The 23,173-nt window shown below is 49.9% G+C and overlaps 1 protein-coding gene across 1 annotated transcript in view; it reads left to right on the top strand.

Moving 5' to 3' along the window:
• Window positions 1-23,173, top strand: part of DLGAP2 (DLG associated protein 2) — a 648,525-nt gene that overhangs the window by 74,165 nt on the left and 551,187 nt on the right. The gene's annotated exons all lie outside the window — the stretch shown is intronic.

Raw genomic sequence — 23,173 nt, 5'->3', positions numbered from 1 at the left:
GGTGAGGGGGGTCCCCTGTGGAGGCCGCCCGCCCGCCTCCCCCCTGCTCTGCAAGCAGCTGCTTGCCTAATGCGTGTGGGTCTCCTGTGTGAGGTGACAACACTAGCCTTTATTGCAGAGGTGAGGGAGCTGCCGGGGCTCCTGCCTCCCTGTGACTCCCCTCTGCCATCAGACCAGCGCCCATGCTGGCTGTGTGGCTCATGCGCCTTCAGCCAAGACACTGTTACCGGATGAGGTCGTGTGTAGGTGCTGCTTCAGAGAGCAGAGGCCTCAGCTCGGGCGCAGGGACGGTGCTTGCGGGGCGGGCCTGAGTCCGGAGCCCGCGGTCGCGGTGGTCGGGCGGTCCTGCTGGGTGGCGGGTGCTCGGCAGCCCGGCCTCCAGCCCCACCCTCCCTCTGGGCGTGAACACACCAGTGTCCCTGACATTGACATTGCCGCCTGGCCTTGAGGGGTGCCCACCCCCCGCCCCGAGAAGGCCCCGAGTTTGCAGGTTTGCTGGAGTCACGTCGTTCGTCCCGTTCCGTCTCGCTCTCCGTCTGAGCACCTGTGGCGCGCTGTGCTCTCCCTGCAGGGCGCTGCGAGTGTGACTTTCTCTGCTTCGGTCCTCACCACTCAGGTCTGTCCCTTTTAATGACTCAACCAGATTTTGTGTCATTGATTTTTAGTATTATTCTTAGATTTTCGGTTTCTCTGATAACTCTTCTGGTCTCGATCATTTCCTTTCTTCTACTTTGGTTTTAATTTGCTTTGATTCTGGTTTTTTTTTTTTTTTAATTTTTTCAAAGATGGACGCTGCAGTGAATGATTTGAGACTCCTCTTCCTGCTGGACGTTTAGGGTTGTGACTTTCCCTGGGAGCGACACCTGGTTGGGCGCCGAGGGTGCTTGTCTCTCTGTAACATTCTTGAGAGGCGGTGAACCCGCGGGAAGAACGTGGCCCCTCGGGTTCTGCAGCACGCGCTCTCAGAGGCCTTTCCTCCCGTCCCCTCTGCAGATGGGCCCGACCCCGGCCTAGACAGGCTGCCCTCGGTCCACTCTCTGGGCTTGGGTTCCCCTCAGCCACGTGGCTTCCATCTGTGTTCTTAGAAGCTCCTTAATGGTTTTGCTGTGTAGGCGGAATGTTCTTGTTTTCCAGCTGTGTTTGGGCTTTGTTCCCGTTTCCCCACCACCAGCCTTTATGTGGATTTGCAGAAGGAGAGGGAGGCAAAAGGGGACCCCATCTCCCCGCCCGGGGCCCACCAGTGGAGAGATCCGTGTCCCCTCCCAGAGGCCACTCCACGTTCCACGGGAGGCCTTCTGTCTCCCTTCATGTTGCTCATTCTCACGCGGGGCTGTTTTGCCCCCATGGCCATTAGCATCCTTCAGAGAGAGTTCTGGTGTTCACAGTGGAGGGGGCCACTGCCTGCCTCTGGTGGGTCAAGGGCCATGATGCTCTGATCATCGTCCCTCAGTGCACAGGACAGCCCGCGTAAGAGACGGTGCAGGAACCCTGCTTTACTTTTGTGACCTAACCTGTCCTACTTAGGTGTCCTTAAGAGGCTGAATGGAAAAGAACAGGGCTGAGTAATGTCGTCTTGTGCAGAACCGTTTGTCTTCAGGAGGGGGTTCTGCTCAGGCTCCCTCAGGACTTTGAGTGGCTTGCACGCAAATTCATGGAGGCACATTATATTTAAAAAGCACACTTGGACTTTTTGGAACAACAGTAAAATGTTTTTGAAACAACCTATTGGAATTACTGACATGCTTATCTTCTTATCAGTGCAATGGCTCTGTGAAGCGCATGCGTAACCCTGACGTTGGTAATTAGTGCAACCCTCATGCAGGACCTGGAGCAGTACTCACATTTCTGGTGTGCTCAGACAAGGATAAGAACAAGCTGTAGTTTGATATTTATATCATTTAAAGTAAGGGAGATTATAGAAAGGGTTCTCAGCTTTGCTGCTGCGTCAAGCCACAGTAATTGTGAATGTAGAAATCTAGTTTATTTTGCAAAAGAAAACTCTCTCTCCTCAAGGTAACTATAAATAGACCTATGTTGCTCTGAGACAAAGATTTATAGGAAGATAAATAAAATACTACCACTTACAGTCCTAAATGTGAGTGTACGGTACATTCATGCTTCACGAAACAGCCCTCTGTTAAAGCGCCATTCATCTTCTTTGGGTAGAGTCATTGGTTTTCAGTTATGGTTTTGGTTGACTGACAAACCCAGTGTTTTTTGTTTTGTTTTCTTAATTAGGCACATGGATTCAGTTTGGTTTAACTGAGCTAAACCTACTGGTGTTTTCTCAGCAGGAGCCAGGAGGGCACACGTATCCCTGTCTTGTTGGTGGAGAATCCAGTTTCTGGTGTAGGGGTGAGTGGAGGCGGGTGTGGCCAGGTGACCACTGTTTGCTTGGCGGTGGGAAGCCCAGGTTCTAGTTCAGATGCGTCCGTAACTCTTCCTTGTCTGTGGCAGACTTTGTTCCTGCGCGTTTCTCTTCACCAGTCCTGTGAGTGAGGGGTTCGGGTCCTTCCTCAACGGTCAGACCGCGCGTGCCTGCCAGGATTTCACATGTGGGTGATGAGTATCTAGCGCTTTTAGAAATAGATAATTTAACCTTCTTAGTTCAGCAGGTATGTTTCTATTGTACAATTTGTGGAAGTACTCTCTATATCTAGCCGATTCAGAGATTTACCTGTAGAAATTGTGAACACTAATTGTAAATTGTTTTAAAGTGTCTGTCTCTTCCTCTTAACTTAACATATTATTAATTATTTGTATTTTTATGTTTGAGAGCGCGCGTGCGCACGGGCCGGGGCGGGGCAGCGGCCTGAGGCAGGCCTCGCACTCCGCTCGGGGCCCGGCATGGGGAGACCCCACGACCCTGGGATCACGACCTGAGCTAGATTCCAGGGTTGGACACTCAGCCAAGTGAGCTACCCACGTGCCCCCCAGTATTTTTTTGCTTCTCACATTGACATTTCACTTTCAACTGTATGAGTTTTGAATATGTGAGAAGTAAGTTGTCATACAGTCCTGTCTGTGAATGTTTCCGTCATGATTTCTGTCTGGGGAACACTTAAAAAGCCTTTCTTTGCCAACATTTGCATACACATTTAGCCATATTTCACTTTAACATTTTATTTCCGTTTTCACATTTTTTAATTCTGGATTTATTTTGGTTTACATATAAAGTGAAGGCTGTACTTAGGCCGCTAAATGGCCAACCAGACGTTGAAGCGTTATTTCCTGAGAAATGATGCTGTTGCATTTTCTCATACTGGATTATCTTTTTATTTGGGGAAAATGCTAATTGAGGTGGGCTCTTCTGTGCCTGTCCCCTTTCCATTGACCTCTGTGGGTTAACATTTATGTTAACCTTCTTACTGGTTTGCAAAGCGCCTGTTGAGTTCACAGCTGTGTGTTAGTGTGGGACCGTGAGCTGCCGCTCCGGGGTCTCCAGTGATCCTGGAAGGGTGGCGCTCGGCTTTCGGGAAAATCCTAACTGTGACCACACTGTGTGATCATGTTGGATGAAGGCACTGGCCAGGACAGTCTACTGGGATGGGCTTTTCTTTCCCCCTGAAGTCAGGTCTTTGTAACGAGTGACACGTCTGGGCGCCCGCTCACCCCAGTGCCGTACGTGAGTGCCGTCGCCGGACTTTGCGGTTGGTGCACAGTCACAGACCCAACAGGCGTGTTCGGAGGCCGCCCTGTGGTTGCAGCACGCAGGATGGGGATTCGCCAGGTCCATGTGCAAGTACTTCTGACTGTCTTGTTTTCCCTAGTGATACACGTGTAGCGCAGATGCCTGGCCGTGTTACCTAGTGGTGATACAGCCAAACCACGCACAGACTTTTTGGGTAGGTGGTGCTAGAGTAAGCATTTTATTGCCCTTGTCCAGAGAGAATTCAGCACTTTTTCTGTAACTGATTACCATGAACTTGGTGGCTTAAACAACATAAATTTATTGCCTTGGAGTTCTGTAGGTCAGGCGTCTGGCACAGTCTCTGTTGGGCTAAAATCGAGACGTCCACAGGGCTGGTTCCTTTTGGAGGTTCTAGCAGGGGGTCTGTTCCTGACATTTTCCAGCTTCTGGAGGTGCCTGCGTGCGCTCCCTGCAGGCTGCGGCCTCCTGTCTCTCACGGTCCCTCTCTCTGGCCCTCTGAGCTAAGCAAGGTCTCTGCTTTCACGGACGCATGCGATTATCTCGGGATTATGTCCTCACCTGAAGACCCTGAATCCCACACGCAAAGTCCCTTTTGCATTCGAGGTACCGTGTTGGCAAGTTCTGGGATTAGACTGTGGGCATCTTTGGGGCTACCACTGGGTTGCCATGATGTTTACGTGTAGTTTAAATTCATGCTTAGCCTTCCTCTTTGGAGATTTTATTTTTTACCTTGACCTTGAAAAATTGTACATTTCCTGGGAAAATAGTTTAAGTATAAGTTTCTTTTTATCTTTTATCTATTTTCAGAGCATAACAAGTAAGGTTAGCTTCTTTACCATTAAAAATTTTTTTTAATGTTTATTCATTTTTAAGAGTGAGAGAGCATGAGTGGGGGAGGGGAAGAAAGAGAGGGAAACACAGAATCCGAAGTAGACTCCAGGCTCCAAGCTCTCAGCACAGGGCCGATGTGGGACTCGAACTCATGAACCTTGAGATGGTGACTTTAATAGAAGTTGGACGCTTAACCAACTGAGCCACCCAGGTGCTCCTTTACCTAGTAGGAAATATTGTTTATTGAAGCTGATGATTCCTCGGTAGGACCTGGATTTGTAATTTTGTTACCAGTGCAGTGAGCTTCCCTTTTTCTACGACATCCATGGACATCATTAAGGTGTCACCCAGATTGAGGATGAAATAACTGAAGGACGGGCGTCATTAATGTTCTTGATAAACAGCAAGTCATTAGTGTTGAAGAGAACCCCGGTGTGAACTACTTGCCCCCAGTCAGTCAGGGCTGGTGAGCACACAGAGCTCCTGCTCGGGCAGCGGCATATTGAGACATCCTGTCCCTTGCCCCTCAGAGAGAGCCGTCCTGGGTCCAGCGCAGGTGCGCAGGCTGAGGCGTCAGGACGGACACGTGTTTATCAAACAGCACGTTAGGTGCTGCAGGAACCTTCTGGGCTGGCGCCTGCCCCTTGGGCTTGCAGACGGAGCCCCGGGCGCATGTGGGGCACTTCAAGTGCGAACATCTGAGCAGTGGAACGGGAAGACGGGACGAACAGCCAGTCTTGTTTCAGGACGTCTGTGAGCGGTTCTGGGCAGACACAGGCCAAGGAATGCTTTGCTTGTTTTCTGGCGCCACGAACACGTTATTCAGGACATTGTTGTTGGAACCCATGGACTATTTTTAGTTTAAAAAACGGTTGTAAATTTCCTTGCTATGTGCCACTTATCTGCCTTTTAGCTTGTGTTTCTTTAGAGGAATTGGATCTTTTTGCCTTAAAAAAAAATCTGTTCTCCTCTAACAAACTGCTGTAAGGAAAGAAAAGCTTTCAGAAATACAGCTCCGGGGTCACATCCTTGTTGCCTGCGGTCTCCCGCCTGTGTGGGTTAGACCGCTGCTATCCTGATGGTTTTATTTGTAGTTTCTGCCCAGATGTGCTCTACTTTATTTTTCCAAAGATATTTAAAGAACTGGGCTTGCTTGGGTAACTCAGTCAGTTGAATTTCTGACTCTTGATTTCTTTCGTCTCTGGTCATGACCCCAGGATTGCGGGATCGAGCCCCACATCGGACTCCATGCTTAGCATGAAGGGTGGTTGGGATTCTTTCTCTCCCTCTGCCCTATTTCTGCTCTCTTTCCCTCTCTCAAATAAAAGATTTAAAGAACTTAAAGATTGAGACTTCATTACGTCAGGCATGGCTGTAGCATTTAGTGTTACTTGTGTGTGTATTTGTGTGAGAAGGTGTGTAGCTGTGTTCATGGATGTACGTATTTGTGTGAACAGGTGTGTGTGTTTATATTTGTGTGTGAGCAGGTGTGTATCCTTGTGTCTATTTGTGTGAGCAGGTGTGTGTCCGTGCGTGTGCATGTGTGTGTGCACCATGAGGACAGGCACGAGATCTCTTATCAGGGCCGATAGCATACAATGAATTTCGTCCACACAAGTGAGTAATCATATGACATACGGAATGTATTTAAAATATTAGCTACTACCGTATTTCAATTTTTCTTTAAATCCTTACAGTGTTTGCTACTTCTGTTGAATGTCACTTACTTCTTAAGTCTAGTAAGCAGTGTCTGGGATTTGAAATGTCTTTCTCTAGATACATTCTGGAGAAGTTGATGAAAATTCAGGTGATGTTAAGGACCCCTGGCCGTGCCCTTGCCCGGCCACCGTGTCCCCTCCGTGCTGCCCCCTCCCCATGTGGCTCGGTGGCATTGAGCTGATGCCCACACTGCCTTCCCAAGGCCCTGTGGCAGACAGGTGGATATTTTCTGGCCCGCAGGGCTAAGAAAGCCGGGGCTGCTCCTCGGAAGTCGTTTGGTATGGCTTCCGGATGTGCTCGGTGCTGGTTTGTCCCAGGAACTCTGGGCTTGCCGAGCGTGAGCCTGGACTCAGGATCCCTGTCTCCATGCTGGGTTGAGTCACCGGGGGCTCCGAGAATGGTGAAGTAAGCAGCCGTGTGTGCCTGTGGCTGGCACACGCTCCTCCTTGTGCCGCCGGTCCCTGTGCCGGGCCGACTTCTGCCCAGGATGCCCCCACCTCCGGGTGCGCGGGGTGACGCGCGATGTTTATGCGTTTTCTGCGTGCGTGTGTCAGCGCAGACCTCCTTTCCTGTGTTCGGAACACGTTCCTTCCTCTGACTCGGTCCCTGGCAGGACAAGCGCGTCTGTACTTACGTAAGAAAATAAACTCCTGGATTGGAAGGACCATCTGCAATGACAGAACAGACCAGTAACACAACAGCTGTGTTGTTCTTGAGGACTTGTCTCTGGTCTTAAACTTAGACACAGCTACCCCACAGGCACCGACTGGGAGGAAAATGGAGCAGCCAGCAGCAGCCTGGCCCCGGGTCGCTCCCCCAGCTCGCGGTCGCCACTAGAGGCCGGGTTCTCGGCGCCCGATCCCACGGTCCTGGCAGGGCACAGGCGGCCTTGGCCTCTCCGCTCTTTCCTGGGGGACGGCCAGTGTGTGGCAGGCCTGTCCCTTCCTGCCACTCCCAGCAAAGCCATCGGCGTTCCGAGATGGGTCTTGTGACCTGTCACGTTGCTGCGACAGCAGTTGTGAAGCTTCCACTTGTGAGCTGTCTGGCCTTCGGACAGTTACCGTAGATTGGTGTTAAAAATGGTGAATGTGTTTGCTGGCGTGTAGATGGTGGGTGGCGTTTCTAAAGAGACTGTGGATCGGGCCTTTGCCCTGAATATACTTCCATGAATGTCCTGCCCGGAGCTCGGGGCAGACGGACGCACAGACGGGCAGGCTGTTTCCAGGCCTCCTGCCAGGCGGTTCACCAGGCAGTTCATCTTCAGCGTGTGGGGCGGGGACCCCCGAGGGGCCTCACCGGCCGTGCCTGGGCCGGACACTGGGGCAGCGGGCGCCTGAGGGACCCCTCTGCGTCAGGGGGGAGGACTCGGGGCTGTGCGGGGCTCCGTTAGCCCGAGAGTGGGCGTGTGAGTCCAGGAACCCCTGCCCCGGCGGCCGGGTGCTTGTGGCCGAGGTGGGACGCCGTTGGCACCGCGTGGCGGCGTGACGGGTGGCTGTCCTGCTGTGGGCCCGGCCGCTGCTCCTGAGCGTGGAGGCCTTCCCTGGGAGAGGCCCCGCCCGCCTGTTCTGGGTGGCCCTGCTGCCCCCTTGGAGCCAGGCTTCCTGCGGAGCGGAGGGCGGGCTCATCGAAGACCACGGTCGGACTCGATTGTGTCTTATCCTTGGCACTCTCCCTGGTGCCTGACACGCCAAGGATCTCCTCCCTCAATTTATTGAACACCAGTCTCGACCAGGACGATCAACTCAAACTCGATGAAAACACTGAGAATGTCCTGTTTAAACACCTGCACCACCGAGGGTCCTTCTTGCGAGCTGCATGCTGCGTGTTCATCATCGCTCCCCCTAAGAACATCGGGCATGTGGTGGAGTTCTGTCTGCCAGGCTGGCTTGAGGTTGGGTGGTGTCCCCCTGTGTGTCTTGCTGCTCCAGCCGGGGACAGAGCCGGACACACTGTGGAAATGCACTGTGTGTGTGCTGAGCCGTGTTAGGAGAGGTTCCCTCGTGTGGAGTCGGCGCTGTGGCGGGAGAAGGAGATAGCCCGCTGGGTGCGGGTCCCTGGAGGGACCCCAGGTGTGCCCTGCGGAGTCCAGGCTCCACTCACGGTCACGGCCCCCCATCCTTCTCCCCACGCACTTCTTCCCTGGGTCTCCCCCCAGCTAACGTTTCGGTGCCCTGAAGTCCAGCTGAAGTCTGCTGTTAATTACGGTCATGACTTCATAGTAGTTGTTGATTTTTTTAAAAGGAAAAGCGGTCCAGAATCTTTCCCCTTTCTGTGTTGTGACCCTCAGCCCTCGCCATGTCCGGGAGACCTGTTCAGATTCTGGTTCACCAGTCCTGAGGTGGGGTTCCAGCATCTGAGTGATGCTTCCTTGAAAATTCTAGAGCAGGGGGCGCCTGGTGGCTCAGTTGGGTGAGCATCTTGATCTTGGCTCAGGTCATGATCTTGTAGGTTCGTAGGTAGCACTGCATCGGGCTCTGTGCTGACAGCTCAGAACCTGCTTGGGATTCTGTCTCTCTTTCTGCCCCTTCCCTTCTCTTGCTCTCTCTCTGTCTCTCTCTCAAATAAATTAACTTGGAAAAAAAAAAAAGGGTTGTGAGCTCCACTACACATGAATAAAATAGAGGTCTTTAGAAATTTCATTTAATCCATAATACAGTGTTTGATAAGCTTAAAGTAAAAGAAAAAGTATATCCATTGACCCATTGTATTTAGCTGTCACAGTCGGGCGAGCGCTGAGGGACACTCAGAGCCCAGCATGCAACGCAGTGATGAAGAGGGGCAGGCTCTTGTGTGCACGCGGAGGTGGGGGCCGCCAGCTGGAGGGGCCGTGGTCACGCCGCTGCGTTTCGTGAGCTGTTAGGCCGCACATCGGCCGGGCTCACGGGCATGCGGCGGCTGAGAGACGCCCGGCCGGGACGCACGCAGCGCCGTGTTCAGTGGGAAAGCTCGCGCTCCCTTCCCTGACCGTACGCAGACTCCGTGCTCCGTGGTGCGATAGGAAGTGCGTGTGGCTCTATGTTAATCAAGCTTCGAGCTTCACCGATGGCCGGAAGGTCAGGGGGTTGCCAGAACCATGTTGTGAACAGAATGACAGGCAAACGAAAGCTACAGAAGGTAAACATGCAGAAACATGGTGAGAAGGATTACCATTGAGGGACACTTACTGGGATGTTCTGGACTCCGCCGGGCTCCTTGTTCCGTGACGTGCCGGCTGCCCACAGTGACCACTGCCCGGACTTGCCAGTTTCTCTCCGTGTCCTTCAGGTCTGCTCCCCCGTGTGTCCTGGACCCTCCAGTTGAGTCCTGACCTTTTCTCACTTGAGATGTCTCTGTGTCTCTCTCACACTTCTCTTCTGGGGCCCGTCAGCCCAGACACTGCTGTGCGGCCTGGACCCATGCACGGGCTAGCTGGCTGATGGATGGGCACTGAGGAGGGCACTTGTGGGGATGTGCCGTACGTAACGATGCATCACTGGGTTCTGCTGAAACCACGACTACTCTGTATGTTCGCTAACTTACATTTATTATTACAGAGTCACAGACACAGTACAGGAGGTGTGTTTCAGTCGTTGTGGGGATTCAGTGATGCTCGTTGTGCGCCACTGCCTTTGGCCGGAGCGGGCAGGACCTCTTCAGGTTGGACCATGAGCCCTTTGACATGACTCTAGAGTCTGTCTGTCTTTAAGTTTTTATTTAAATTCCAGTTAGTTAACGGTGTACTATTAACCTCAGGTGCACGATCCAGTGATTGAGCGCTTCCATTCCACCCCTGGTGCTCCACACAAGGGCACGTCTGAATCCCCATCACCTATCACCCCCTCACCTCCCTCCCTCCCCTCTCGTGACCCTCCGTGTGTTCTGTAGTTAGGAGTCTGTTTCTTGATTTGCCTCTCCATTTTCTTTTTGTTCATTCGTTTTGTTAAATTCTACATATGAGTGAAATCATATGGCATTTGTCCATTTTTGACTTATTTTGCTTAGCATCGTACTCTCCAGATCCAACCATGTCCTTGCAAATGGCAAGATTTCATTCTTCTCTCATTGCCGAGTAGTGTTCCATTGTAGATATATTTATGTCTTTACCACATCGTCTTTATCCGTTCATCGTTCGATGGACATTTGGACTCTGCATAGTTCGGCTGCTGTTGATGGTGCTACTGTAAACACTGGGGTGCGTGTGTCCTTTGAATTCGTGTCCTTGTATTCGTTGGGTAAACGCCTAGCTCTGTAGTCTTTGATAGATGATGTACTGTCCATTAAAATTCAAATTCAGGACTCTGGAATTTTTACTACGCCTCTTCTATACACTCTTCTGTTTTCTTCCGTGATGAAAGTCCTGAGTCCCCAGAGCACAGGAGGTGACCTAGTTAGAATAGCCTATAGTCGGGCACCGACTCTATCCCGTGCTGTATGTGCCGCAGCATTCAAACAACAAGGTGAGCACCACCACTGTCACTGGTGAAAACCGTTGAAAGTCTTTTTCGTAAGGTGCCGCTTTCCTCCATGTTAGATGATGAGTATTGTCAGCACGTCTGTCCATTAAGTACCGTGTTCTTCCCGTCCACCCTCATTCTGTATTTGTTTTTGTTTTCCGTGTCATCGTGCTACTTCTGACTGCCGGTCTTCACCTTACTCTCTCTGTCATGGTTTTCTGCAGCATGTTGTCCACAGGCAGTTTCTTCACAAGAAGCTTGTGGAAACAGCAATGCTCCGGTTAGTCCGTGTTGATACTGGTTTCCCTAGTCCTTTGTACCCAGAGGGCAGTTTTGCTGGAGATAAAACTGGGCGTCCGTTCACCTTCCCCGCAGGCATTACGGTGTTATTCCAAGTTCCTCCACTGGTGGCGCTGCTGTGGAGGCCACTGGCCGGAGTCTGCCTTCCTTTCCCAGCCTCTTGTCTGTCTGTCCAGATGCCCGAGGACTTTAATTTTCTCAGGGTCGGTGATGGGATTGCGTAGCATGGCATTAGCTGTTCTGAGTCAGTTTCAATATGTAGCCAAACCTGTTTTTTTTGTTAAATTCAGTAAACTTTTCATGAATTATGTCTGTTCCACGGCTTTAACTTTCATTTTTGCAGAGTTCCATCCCTTTTTTTGCATTTTCTTTTCCTGCCTTACTATTTGGAACCCCTTTTTGTTTTAAAGTTTCTTTTTTCCCCCACCCCTCTCTCTCAATGCATCAATTATTATGGTTATGCATTCTTGTTTCTGGATTCTTGGTTTTCTGAAATGAACTATCACGTATTTCTGTCTCCTTATTCCTAAGTTCTTCTGATTTTGATTTACCTGTTCTGTGTCTCACATCACTTTCTTAATGTGTTATAACGTGTTTAGTGGGTGGTGAGTTTGAAGTGCTTTGTGGGCCTGGGTTTCTGGTGCTGTCATTGTGTGGGGGTGGCATTCTGTTCCTTTTTTAAAAATTATTTTTTCAGTTTATTGAGATATTGCTCCTTTGTTTCCTATAACTTTGTCAGACCTGACCTTGATGCTTTCCTGCCGCTCATGCTCTTGTCACCCGGCTTTCCCGCCGCGCATGCTCACGTCACCCGGCTTTCCCACCGCGCATGCTCACGTCACCCGGCTTTCCCACCGCGCATGCTCACGTCACCCGGCTTTTGCGGAACGTTCTGAAGGAGGTTTTTCCCACCCCACGAGCGCTCCCTGCCGTCGTTCCCAGGTGCGGTTAAAACTACGACAGCGTGGTTTCTGAGGCTTCTCGGCTCTGTTTCCCTTCCCCAGTTTTACCTTTACCTTCTCTTTCCTTAGCCTCAGTGTCCCCAACCTGCTCAGCTCTGATTGTGGGGCCCTGTCCCAGAGGGGAGGCTCTGCCGGCCGGTCTCTGCAGGGCAGGGGCTCTGGCATGAGGACCTCTGCTCCCTGGCTGTCTGGTTTGGTGGATCCCTTCTGTTGAAGTGGCTGTGTGCCCCGGCTATTCCCCGTGTTCGCAGGGGGCATCCCTGTGCTCCGGCTGGCCCCCGCGTTCGCAGGGGGTGCCCCTGTGCCCAGGCTGTTCCCCGCGTTCGCAGGGGACGCCCCTGTGCTCCGGCTGGCCCCCGCGTTCGCAGGGGCTGCCCCTGTGCCCAAGCTGTTCCCCGTGTTCGCAGGGGGTGCCCCTGTGCCCAGGCTGTTCCCCGTGTTCGCAGGGGGCATCCCTGGGCTCCGGCTGGCCCCGAGTTCGCAGGGGACACCCCTGTGCTCCAGCTGGCCCTCGGGTTCGCAGGGGGCATCCCTGTGCTCCGGCTGGCCCCCACGTTCGCAGGGGGCGCCCCTGTGCCTCAGCTGGCCCCGCGTTTGCAGGGGGCGCCCCTGTGCTCTGGCTGGCCCCGCATTTGCAGGGGATGCCCCTGTGCCCAGGCTGGCCCCGGGGTTCGCAGGGGGCATCACTGTGCCCCGGCTGGCCCCGCGTTTGCAGGGGACGCCCCTGTGCCCCAGCTGGCCCCGCGTTCGCAGGGGACACCCCTGTGTCCATGCTGGCCCCCACGTTCGCAGGGGGCGCCCCTGTGCCCAGGCTGTTACCTGTGTTCGCAGGGGGCGTCCCTGGGCTCCGGCTGGCCCCGCATTCGCAGGGGATGCCCCTGTGCCCTGGCTGGCCCCCACGTTCGCAGGGGGCGCCCCTGTGCTCCGGCTGGCCCCCACGTTCGCAGGGGGCGCCCCTGTGTCCATGCTGGCCCCCGTGTTCGCAGGGGGCACCCCGTGCCTGGCTGGCCCCCATGTGTGGAGGGAGCATCCCGTGCCCAGCTGGCCTCGCATGTGTGCAGGGAGCATCCCTGTGCCCGGCTGCCCACTAGCTTGGCTTCCTGTTCTGTATCCCTGGTGCCCTGTGGCTCCTCTCACCATTGGTGCTTTTCCCCGTTTGAGTTTTGTGCTTGTCGGGCAGCCGCCTCATGTTAGTTTCCTTGCAAACGATACTCCTAGGTGCCTGTGTTTGCTACTGTGTTACTTTGTATCTTCTGCTGTGGGGACCTGGGGCTAGCCGAGGCCTGTGCTGGGTGTTTCCCCTACCCCTGTTTGTAACGGGGTTTTCACACGTTTTCACACGGAAGCTTTAAAACCCTGGCCCTTGTGATATCTCCAGTCCCTCGTGTACCCTCGTTACAGAATATCTTCATGTCTCTCCTTTGTGTTCTTTTAAAAACAAAAGTAAGTGCTTTCAATGTCTGTAACTTTATTTTAAAAATACATTTAAGCTTTGATGTTTACCTGTATTATTTTAGACCTATTTTAATGGATTATTTAGTAGAGGAAAGACCTTAAAACTTCGGTGATACGTCGTGGTATGTCCGAGGCAGATCCTTTGAGAGAGGGTTTGACAGTTACGTGCTCTAGGTCACGTAGCATTTGATGCGGAGCACTCTTCCGTATTTCTCACTTATTTAAAGTCTGTTGTCACTGTGGTGCAGCGGGGATGCTCACGTGTCGGCGGCTTGCCCGCGGAGATCCGTGAATCAGGAGGTGCGTCCGAAGGTCAGGAAGAGGGACCCAGCACAGGGGACAGTCTGGCTCTTGTCGAAGTCTGCTGACTTTTCCTTTAATTGGAATATAGCCTGTCCTCAGAAAATTGTATATTACTACGTTTATAGCTCACTGAATGTTCGTGAAGGGACTGAGCCCTTCTCATGAGCAACTGGATCAACAAATGAAATATTCCCAGAGTGCACAAGGCTCCTTCAGGCCCCTCCCTCAGTGCTGATGTCACCGTCTTCCTCTCCCACCAACGACCACCCCTGGGCTGGCTTCCAGCAACATACAAGAGTGTCGTTGGCGTGTGACCTTCACAGTGTATGTCATCTTCCGCTAGCAGCTCGGCTCAGATCTACTTTGCACACCACACAGTGAACCTCAGTAAAGTCCACAGGTCACTGGCTCTTAGGATTTTCACGGAGATGTGGCAGGTCGCCACAGTGACTTCAGAACGCTTCATTACTCCGAGACGCAGCGGCACACCCCTATGCCGACTCCTCCCGTCTTCCTGCTCCCTGATGTGCCTTCTGCGCCGTTGATCTGACGGTGATTCTAGGAGACGCGGTCTCTGGGTCTGCCTTCCTCCACGTAGCACAGTGTCGTTAAGGCCTATCCCCCTGGTGGCGGGTCTCCTTTCTTTTCATGACGGGGTGGCGTCCTGTGGTGCGGCTGTCCACGTGTCATCTCTCCAGTCACGAGTCGGTGAGCTTTGGCTATTCTGAGTAATTCCATAGACATTTGTGTAGAGAGTTTTTGTGTGGGTGATATTCGTACTCTCTTGGGTGTACATCCGTCTAACCATGGATTTGCTGCGTCATATGGGACCTCGGCGCGCGGAGGGGCTTCGAGATGGTTCCCCGAGGGGGCAGCACCGTTTCACATCCTGCGATCGGGCGTGAGCGCTCCCACCCCTCGCCGCACTTAGCTCCTTGTTGTTCCCGTCTGTGTGTGTTTCTTTTGAAAATTTTTTTTAATGTTTGTTTTTGAGAGAGTGAGCGAGCACGAGCAGGGGAGGGGCAGAGAGAGAAGGAGACAGAATCTGAAGCAGGCTCCAGGCTCTGAGCTGTCAGCACAGAGCCTGATGCAGGGCTTGAACCCATGAACCATGAGATCATGACCTGAGCCGAAGTTGGATACTCAACCGACTGAGCCGCCCGGGCGTCGGACATCTGTGGTTTTCTGAGTGCTAATGAGGTTGAGCATCTTTCCATGTACTTGGTGGCCATTTGTATATCTTCTTTGGTGATATATTTACATCCTTTGCCCATTTTTAAACTAGGTTATTTATTTCTTTTTGAGGTGTAAGAGTTCTTTATGTATTTCGGAAACAAGTTCCTTATCAGATTCATGATTTGCAAATTTTTACCATGTCCTGTGGATATCTTTTCACTTTGTTGATGTGCCTTTTGAAGAGCAGAAGTTCTTATTTTGATGATGTCCAATTTATCTGTTTTCTTCTTTCATTGCTTGTGCTTTTGGCATCACATTTAGGAAAACATTGCCTGGTCAAGGCCATGAAGATTTGTAGTATGTTTTCTTGTAGGAATTTTATATGTTTTTACTTTTGCCTTTAGGTGGTAGATGCATTTTGGATAAATTTTTGTCTGTTGTACAAAGGTAACCATATTCTCTGACATGTGGAGATCCATTTGTCCCCATTTATTGAAAAGACTATTTTCCTCAGTGAATTGTCTTAGAACCTTTGTTGAAAATCAGTTGACCCTGAATATGGCTTTGTTTCTGGTCTCTCAGTTTCATTCTAGTGATCTAGGAGTCTCTTCCGGCAGCTCTGCACTGTTTTGAGTACTTCATAGGACTGTGTAGTAGGTTTTAAATTGGAATTGTGAGCCTTGAACTTTGTTCAGTCTCAAGATTATTTTGGCTATTCAGGTTCATGTGGAATTCCTTATGAATTGTAAGATCCGTTTACCAGTTTTTGCAAAGTAGTCACCTGAGATTTTGACACTGATGCCATTTAAAATGTAGATCGATCTCCATATTATAAATATTAGGTCTTATGATCTGAGAGCATGAGATGGCTTTCTGTTGATTTATATTCTTGTTTCTTTCAACAGTGTCTTACAGTTTTCAGAGTGTAGGTGTTGCACCTCTTTCACTAACTTTATTCCAAAGGGTTCTATTCTTTTAGATGCTAATATAAATAGTTTTCTTGCTTTTATTTTCCTTTATTACAAGTATATAGAAATACAGTTGATTATTATTGATTTATCTTATATCCTGTAACATTATTGAACCCATTCTAAATTTAAAAATGTGTTTATTCATTTTTGAGACAGAGAGAGCATGAGTTGGGGAGGGGAAGAGAGAGGGAGACACAAAATCCGAAGCAGGCTCCAGTTCCTGAGCTGTCAGCAGCGAGCCCGACGCAGGGCTCGAACTCACAAACTGTGGGATCATGACCTGAGCCGAAGTTGGATGCTTAACCGACTGAGCCATCCAGGCGCCCCATCCTAAAGTTTTTAAAAATGGATTTCTTAGGATTTTCTTTATGTAGAAATTATATCACATATGGACAGAGATAGTTTTACTTGTTCCTTTCTCATTTGTATATTTGTTATTTCTTTTTCTTAGTTAATGTTCTGGTTGAATAGAAATGGTAGGAACAGATATACTTGTTCTTGATCTGAGAGGGGAAAGCAGTCAGTCTTTGAGTTAGCTGTGTGTTTTTCATAACTGCCCCTTATCAGGTTGAGGGAATTAGCTTCTATCTAGTTCAGTGTTTTTAACATAAAGAATGTTAAATTTGTCAGGTATCCGTTGAGGTGATCATGTGTTTTCCGGTCCTTTATTCTCTTGATACGCTGTGTTACACTATTTAATTCTGGATATTAAGCCAAGCTTTCATTCCTATGATAAATCTAGAAGATTTTTTGTTTTATTGTTTTTTCCACATAAAATTGTCTCTGTTGTATTAATGCTAGACTATTTACTATCATTGCTAGATGGTATTCTATGGTGTGATTTTCTCGCCACTTACTTGTTCATTCTCTTGTTGGTGGATGTTGGTTGGCTTACAGGTTGTGCCTATTATGGGTAGAGCCGCTTTGGGCATTGTTTTGTTTGTCCCATGGTGAGCGTGTGTTTGCATTTCTTTCGTATATTCCTGGAATGGGCCAGTTCCTAGGTTTGCCTGTGTTCTGGTTGAATAGAAATTTCTAGTTTTCTGAAGTGGTTTTACCAGTTAATACTTCCGTCAGCAGGACTTGGTGGTTCCTACTTCTCCATATTTTAGCCAGTTAGGATTTTCTGTGCATCCCGGGAGCTTGTGACGGTATTTTATTGTAGTTTTAATCTGGATTCTTTGATGGTTAATGAAGTTTAGCATTTTTATATATGTCTTTTGGCTGTTTGATTCATTTTCAAGATGCTTCTTCAAATGTTCTACCCATTTTTCTAATGAGTTGTCTTCTTTAGATTTTTAGAACAATTATGTATTCTGTAAATCCATCTTGATTCCATTATTTTACCATTTTGATTTTCACTAAGTAATATATTTTATTAAGTTACTTACAGTTTTAATATAATTAAATTATTATTATTTTTGGTAAGCTAGTATGGTTTTTTTATGCTATTTAAGAAGTGTTTTTGTACTCCAGGTCCCTAAGATGACCTCCTAGGTTATCTTCTAACCTTTTTTTTTGTTTGTTTACTTTATTCATTTGTATTTGCTCTCATTCTAGAGTTGGTCTGATAAGTGATGTGTGAATTTACTCTGAAAAGTCCTGCTTTCACACTAGAAGCACTACTTTAAGTAGCAGGAGAACCTCTTGGTGATTGTGGCTTCATGTTCTGTCACGATGCTGTGGTGGACATACAACACAACACGTATGATTATGTGACATTTTCCCAGTTTTATGGATTGGGAATTAGCCAGGAAGATTAAGCAGCTTGCCTTGAGTCTCATTGTTGGATCTGGCATTTGCTTTTACTTTCTTGTAGCTGATGAAGCTGTGTGTCAGTGTGTGACCGACGCTCGCAGCAGGCAGGTGCCCCTGGGTCCGAGGGACGACTTCGGTACTCACACTGAGCAGTGTGTCACTGCTGCACACACAGTGCGGTCAGCTTTCACCGGGGCCATGGAGCTCGGGCACCCTCACTCTTAGCTCAGGCAGCAGAACACCTGTTCGTGGTCTTGGAGGGAAATATTAGCGCTCCTGATGGCTCTGGTGCAGTCACAGCGCCCAGAAATGGCCCGGAGAGAGAGCAGCCAGTGCCTTGCTTTCTTGGGTCTGTCCAGGCCCCTCTCTCCTACAGTCTCCTGAGTCTGTCAGGCGTATTTCTACTAACCCAGCCAAATAATATAATATTTTTTTGTGTATGCAACCTGTTAAGAATATATTTAAGATGTGTTTGTAAACATGCTGGTGACAATAATCCAGGCCGGTCTGGCTGTTAGAGAGGAACAGGGCAGCCACACTGGATGAGGACAGTCGCAAACCGAAGTGATTCAGTGCTTCCCTCTTGTTGGTAAATTAGTATTTTGCTGCCCTCTCTGAGTAATGCTAGAAAGAAATTTGTAGCCAATGCACTTTCCTCTGCATGTGATTAAGTACTAATGTAATGCCCACTTCTAGCCTAAAGGTGAAACAAAGGAAAATACTTTATGATAATAAAATAATACGTATTTTAGTAAGTATGCGCTTGGGTGTGACCCCAGTTGGTGACCTGATGGAAACAGCAGGTGCTCGTGCATGCCGAAGATGAACGCATTGGTTTTATGTTCAAGTAAGTGTTAGTGGCACGTTGACGGGTGATATCTAAGGGAAGGGCTCCATGGGAGCTCAGCGTGTTTGGAGGATCACTGTACATGTAGTGCTTTGGCAGCTCCAATTTCATGATAACGTTTTGTCCCATGTGAAATGATTTTCTAAATTAATAAAAACCAAACGAAACCCCAAACCCCCCACAAAACTCTTTGTAAAACCTCAGAGCACAGTCCTACTTACATGTACGCGAGCCTGCATCAGAACAAGTTTTTTCCTTCTGCGTTAAGGACCCAGCTGTGTTCTAGCCCCGGGAGCTGTGCACGAGGTGGACGGACCCTCCTGAGCGGCTGGCAGAACCGCTCAGAGTCCGGCGCGCGGCAGGAGCGGCCTGGGCGGCCTGGAGCCCGGCGTCTCTGGTCCGCTCTTCACGCGTCGCCGGTAGCCTCAGGTGTTGTCGGCAGATCGGCCACTGCCTGCGGTCCGTCTCCTGGGAGGCACTCGTCCTGCACGGGTTAGATGCCACCGCACAAGGGGACCGTCCCCGGATGGGCCAGGATGCAGCCGTTAGCCATGGGCATTTTTCAGAACCGTTGGAGTAGCCGGTGCCCTGCACCTGCTCCTTTCCACCCGTTTCTCCTTCTGTGGTTGAGTTCAGTTCACCTCAGTGCGGCCAGCTCCCGGCGGGAAGCGAGTTAGAATCATGCTTTGAATAGAGGCAGAACTTGCGGTGTCACCCGTTCGGATGTTAATGTTTCCTGCTAGTGATAAATCAGAAGAAACCAGAAGAGTGGAAGCCTCTCTCCCCCTCCTTGGTGCTGGGCTCTCATACGGGGACCGACGTCAGGCTTTTGGTTAAGATGTTTTTTGCAGTGGTAGTAACATCCTTTTTCATTCATTTATTATTTTTTTTAAAATGTTTATTTATTTTTGAGAAACAGAGAGAGTGTAAGCAGGGGAGGGGCCAAGAGAGAGAGGGAGACACAGAATCTGAAGCAGCTCCAGGCTCCAAGCTGTCAGTGCAGAGCCCGACGCGGGGCTTGAACCCATGCACTCTAAGATCATAACCTGAGCCGAAGTCGGCCGCCTAAGCAAATGAACCACCCAGACGTCACATCCTTTTTCATTTTTAATTATTTATGAAAAATAACAATATGATGAAAAGCAGTTTAAAGGGAAGATTGGGGCTTTATGATTTCAAGTTCTCCCTGGAGCTTGGTTCTTTGAGCCTCAGAGAGGTCATCTTTTCCCTTAAAAAAAAAAAAAAAGCAAACCTAAAAATAATTTCACTAACAATGTTCCTATTCCTCAGAGGAAATATTGCTTTGTTTCATAAGTGTATGAAGTTTATCAGGGAATTGTCTCTTCTCCAGGACTTTCTCCGAGCTCCGTCTGTTCGGCATTCCCGCGGCACGAATGGACACACACCGCCCCACGTGCTTGTCCCTTCTCCGCGTGAGCAGGTGCACGGGTCCCATTCTGTTCCTCCAGCAGGGACTCTGCCGCTGCTCCCCTGTGTCCCTGAGCGTGACCGTTGTGGCCCCCGTGCCGCGGAAGACTGTTTGCAGCGCCGTGAGCTGTCGCTAACGTGTTTGCACGGTCCTGCCCCCCTGTGTCCGGGGCTGGTTTTCTCCGTACCTGGCTGTACTCGACACGGCCAGACTGAAGTATTTTCGCCCGTCTTCCGGCTGTGAAGTGATCTCTTGTTTAACCTTTGTTCTGATTTCTCATGAGATTGGGTACTTTTATGTTTGTTGACCATATATATATTTCCTATTGAGGTGAGTGCTTCTTGAAACATTTTGTCTATTTCTCTTTTTGGCTATCTTTATATTGCTGATTTTTTTTAGGAATTCTTATTAGTTTGGGGGTGCCTGAGTGGCTCAGTTGGTTAAGCATCTGACTCTTGGTTTTGGCTCAGGTCATGATCTCACAGTTTATGAGTTCAAGCCCCACATTGGGCTTTGTGCTGATAGCTCAGAGCCTGGATCCTACTTGGGATTATTTCTCTCTGCACATTCCCTGCTCGCTCGCGCGCGCTCTCTCTCTCTCACGCTCTCTCAGAATAAATAAGTAAACTTAAAAAAAAAAAAAGGAATTCTTAATACTTTGGACTCAAACCTTGTATTACTTATGATACAAATTTATTTTTCCAATTTGGGCATGTCATTCCACGTTCTCTATAGTTTATTTTCATGAGCAGAGATACCTGTTTGCTCAAGTCCATCCTCTGGTCTCATTCCCTTGGTGAGTGGTTGTGCCCGTGAATGTTGCCCGGGAGATAGGTGGCACCCTCTGTGGGGTGGCTGAGGGGTCCGGAGAAGGGGGCCACGGGAACGCTGTGTGGCAGGCTTCCGGGACACCATGCTCCCACCTGCTGTGGGGAGAGAGGTGCCGGCGTCAGAACCTAGACATTGCCAGCCCACTGTCCCTGGGGGGCACAGGGTCGTGAAGCCCCGACCCCAGTGTCTCCCTGCCTTTGATCTCAGCCAGCTGGACACATGGCTGGAGGGAGAGGGAAGGTGGTCGTGGGTGGAGGCCCCAGAGGTGAGCTCGGGGGCGGCGGGCACGGGCGCTGGGTGTGTGCCACGCACCCAGAACAGCCCCGTGTTCTGTAGTGTTACCTGCTGAGGCTTTCCCCAGGTTCGCCTCTTACCTCATACTAACCACCTGGAATCTATTTCCTAAGCTTTTTTGTCACTTTTCTTACGTTAGTGAAAAGAAGTGGTGTCCATGGGCACATTTGTGTGGTTTCTCATCACCGTAAAATACTGTTTTCAAAGTTCTTTTCTGTTCCTAATTTGCTAAGTACTTTAAAAAATCCTGAATGGATGTTAAATTTTTACAAATGGTTTTTATCCATCTTTTGGGATTGTAGTACAGGTGGCTCTTGAGCAGCGTGGGTACGAGGGGCGCCAGCCCTCCGTGCGGTCAGAACCCCCAGTAGCTTCTGACCCCCCAAACTTACCTGCTGAGAGTGAGTTGTTGACCGGGAGTCTTACTGAGAGACAGCGGATTAACTTGTATTCTGTATTTTATGTGTGTCATGCACTGTGTTCTTTAAAAAATTTTTTAATGTTTATTTTGAGAGAGAGCAAGACAGAGTGTGGGTGGGGAGGGGCAGACAGAGAGGGAGACGCAGAATCTGAAGCAGCTGCAGGCTCCAAGCTGTCAGCACAGAGTCTGAGGCAGGGCTTGAATCCACGATCCCTGAGATCCTGACCTGAGCCGAAGTCGGACGCTTACCCGACTGAGCCACCCCGGCGCCCCTCATGCCCTGTATTCTTAAAACAAAATAACCTAAAGAAAAATGTTATTAAGAAAACCATAAAATAGAGAAAATGCGTGCACAGAATGGTACCTCATGTACCAGGAATCCCACGCACGAGTCGACCACACCATTTGCGCCGCGCCCCTCGTGGGTCAGCGGCCCCGTTTCTCCTTTAGTCTATTACTCCGGTGGATGGTCCTGTATTTTCTAATCTCAGATTTGCATTTTTTGGATATGGCTTAATTTGTATCAGTTTGATCTTTTCATATTTGGCTTTTATGTTCTTAGGATTTCTTTCACCCATGCCCTCGGCGTGACGGCAGCTTGTAACTGGATTCTCCCAAGTTCCTTGCCGGGATGTTCTGTTACATATATGCCGGCCTCATAAAACGAGGTGCAGCTTGGTGATTTTTCCTGATTTTGGAATAGTTTCTGTGGATTTGGAATTCTTTTGCCTTAGATATTTGGTAAAACTCTTCAGTGAGACCATGTGGACCTAGAGTTTTCCTTGCAGGTAGGTTAAAACCAGGGACTCTGTAACCACAATGATTTTAGGAATATCCAGGTTTTCTGTTTCTTCTTGACACATTTCTGGGAAAATTTGTGTATCTAAACTTATCCATATCACGTTAGTTTTTAAGTTTGCTAACAGAATTTCAGTGTCTCATGATCTATTTGATCTTTGTGTTGTTTTCAGTTATGTTCTTTCCCTTAATACTGGTTCCTAATGTCTTTTATTTTTAATAATTAAAATTAAAAACAATTCTAATCACAGCTTAATTGAGCTATAATATATTTTTGAAAAGCAGTGTAATTTGTATACTCGTTCTTTTATTCTCTGTGACTCTGGCCAGAATTCTCAAACAACAGTCTTTTTACTGCTGGGCTGTCCCTGTTGTGCCCTTTTCTTCCTGTTTAATTATGTTACTTTCTCTTCTGCCTTTTACTTTGTAGAGTTTGGGGGCAGGCACCTTGCCTCTTTGTTTACGGGGCTTTTACTGCTAGTGTGGACATTTGAGGGGCGGAAACCTCCTTTAAGATGCTGTGTCGTACTGCGGTGCTCTTGGTTCTGAGCACTCTGTCCCCTCGCGTCCTGCACCTGCTGGCCTCCTCTTTCCTGTCCTGTTGGCTTTCTCCAGAAGGCCGTGTGACCCACAGTGTGTTCCCTGCTGATCCGGCCTCGTTCACTGAGGCTCCGCGACTCGCCCACGCCGCCGTGGCGCCCACAGTCCACGTAGGAGCAGTGGCCGGGGCGCGTTCCGTCACCTGGATGCTCTCCTGCCCCGATCGGCTGCGTGTGGATGCGCATGCGAGCTGTTTCCGGCTCCGGCGGTTGTGAATGAAGCCGCCGCACACGTCCGCGCAAGCTCTGACGCGAGAGCAGCCCTTGCCTGCACGCGTGGGGCGCGGGTAGTCCTCCCACCGCCCCGCGTCGGCCTCCGCAGCGAGCGTGCGTGTGTCCCCTCGGCCCGCGTCCTCCCACCGCCCCGCGTCGGCCTCCGCAGTGAGCGTGTGTC

Source organism: Suricata suricatta, chromosome 1 (genome assembly GCF_006229205.1).
Source record: "Suricata suricatta isolate VVHF042 chromosome 1, meerkat_22Aug2017_6uvM2_HiC, whole genome shotgun sequence".
NCBI classification, from domain to species: domain Eukaryota; kingdom Metazoa; phylum Chordata; class Mammalia; order Carnivora; family Herpestidae; genus Suricata; species Suricata suricatta.
The sequence above is the reverse complement of the archived record's forward strand: the minus strand, read 5'-3'. Positions and strand labels throughout refer to the sequence as shown.